Below are 2,301 nucleotides of genomic sequence, written 5' to 3' on the forward strand. Positions count from 1 at the left end.
GTAAAAAACGAAACTAACGTTAGTGTTTTGGGTCCGTAACGACCATCCTTAGTACGGCGTCGAAGACCGATACCCCTCCCCCCCTACCCCCCCCCCCCCTCCTAAAAGAATGCACATTTTTAAATATTTGAGATGTTTGGCTAAAAAACAGAGGCGCTTTTGAACATAAACAGAAATTTAATTTTTTCAAAACAAAAATATCCCTATCACAAGTTAATATTTAATAAACTATCATTGTTAATTAGTCTCATTTATCTTTAGTTATAAATAATAAACTTTTTCTTATTTTCCTCTTTGGTTTCGATCGTCTCTTTTCTTCTCCTTTTTTCTTTTTTAAAAACTTTAAATTTTTTTATTTTTCTTCTCGGCGAGAATTCTTTCGAATTTCTCGGAGCTCGCATTTTGGTTGGGCAATTTCAACCAGAGATTATTGTTCATCTCATAGCAACACATGAGCTTCTACGAAGGATAAATTTGAAAATGTCAAGTGTTTAGATGACGCTGTGAGTCTTTTCCGTCGAATGGTCAGAACACAGCCTCTTCCTTCTGTTTTCGACTTCTCCAAATTATTGAAGACTATGGTAAATATGAAGCATCACTCTTCTGTTGTTTCCCTTTTTCGAGAAATGCGGAAATTGGGCGTCCCAATTAATGATTACATCTTGAATATAGCGATTAACAATTATTGCCTAATGTATCATTCTGACTGCGGATTTTCAGTGTTAGCCATTTACTTGAAGACTGGCATTCCATTTGACATTATCACCTTTAATACATTATTGAGTGGAATTTTTGCTGAAAATAAGATCAAAGATGCAGTTAACTTGTTCAAAAAGTTGATGAGGAAGAATATTTGTGAGCTTGATGAAGTCACGTATTTGATAGTCATGAATGGGCTTAGCAAAAGGGGCCATACTAAAAAAACTTTCGATTTGCTAAGGGTAATGGAAGAAGGAAGCATCAAGCCTGACACAAGCTCTTTGCAAGGATAGAATGATAGATGATGCAATTAGCCTTTCAAAGAGATGAAAAAAAAAGGTATTCCTCCATATGTTATTGCATATAGTTCATTGATTGATGGTCTTTGTAAATTTGGTCTGTGGGAGAAGGTTAGGACTTTGTTCTTCGAAATGGTAAATCTTAATATTTATCCAGATGTCCGCACCTTCAACATACTGACAGATAAACTATGCAAAGAAGGAAAAGTTGAAGATACTGACGAGGTAATGAGACACATGAATGGAAAATGTGTGGAGCCTAATGTGGTCACCTACAATGTGATAATTGATGGATATTGCTTGCGCGGTCAAATGGATAGAGCAAGGAGCCTTTTTGATTCCATGATTGATAAGAGCATTAAGCCTGACATTATTAGCTATAGCACACTAATAAATGGATACCGTAAGAAAAAGAAATTGGATGAGGCCATGCATTTGTTTTATGAAATTTCTCGAAATGGACCGAAACCTAACATTGTTACCTACAATACTATCTTGCAAGGTCTATTTGAAGTTAGAAGAACTGACTTTGCGCAAAGATTCTTTGCTGATATGCTATCCACGGGGCCCGGACCTGATTTATGTACTAATCGCATTTTGCTCCGTGGTTATTTTCATAATGGACTTGTTGAGAAAGCTATGTTGCTATTTCATGAGTTGGAAAGAAAGAGAGAAGATAGTGATATTGAATTTTACACTGTTGTAATTGACGGATTGTGCAAAAATGGTCTGCTCGAGAAAGCTCATGCTATTTTCGAAAAGCTTTCTTTAATTGGATTGTTTCCCAATGTGATTACATACAATAAGATAATACATGGATTTTGTCTAGAAGGGTTGTTAGATGAAGCTAAAGATATGCTTAGAATAATGGAGCATAATGGTCATTCGCCTGACAACGCCACTTACAATATTATTGTGCGAGGATTTCTCAAGTTTGGCGAAACTAGTGAAATGACAACTTTTTTGAAGGAAATGACTGGAAGGGACTTCTCATTCGATGCAAGTACAATAGAGTTACTAATAGATGTTATGGCGAAGGATCCTTCTTTGCTTAACATGATACCACAGTTTCACTCGGGAAATAAGAAGTGATATGGATTTCATTTGATTTATTCAGCAATACTTATCACTATGATGCATTTTTCTCTTACCTATGGAAAAGAAATAACATCTAATGGAATTGCAGAAGATGAAAGAATGGAAATTAGAACATTGCTTGAGCTTTCCAAGCCAACTTATTGAGGAGGTACATCAGTTTTGATATTTGATTGTTGTGCCACTCTACTTTATTTTGAAAATCATA

General features: G+C 35.5%; 1 pseudogene; it reads left to right on the forward strand.

The window, feature by feature from the left end:
* The first annotated feature begins 109 nt into the window (after positions 1-109).
* Positions 110-2,295, forward strand: LOC109215742 (annotated as a pseudogene).
* Positions 2,296-2,301: the final 6 nt, after the last annotated feature.

Source organism: Nicotiana attenuata, unplaced genomic scaffold (genome assembly GCF_001879085.1).
Source record: "Nicotiana attenuata strain UT unplaced genomic scaffold, NIATTr2, whole genome shotgun sequence".
In the NCBI taxonomy this organism is placed as follows: Eukaryota; Viridiplantae; Streptophyta; class Magnoliopsida; order Solanales; family Solanaceae; genus Nicotiana; species Nicotiana attenuata.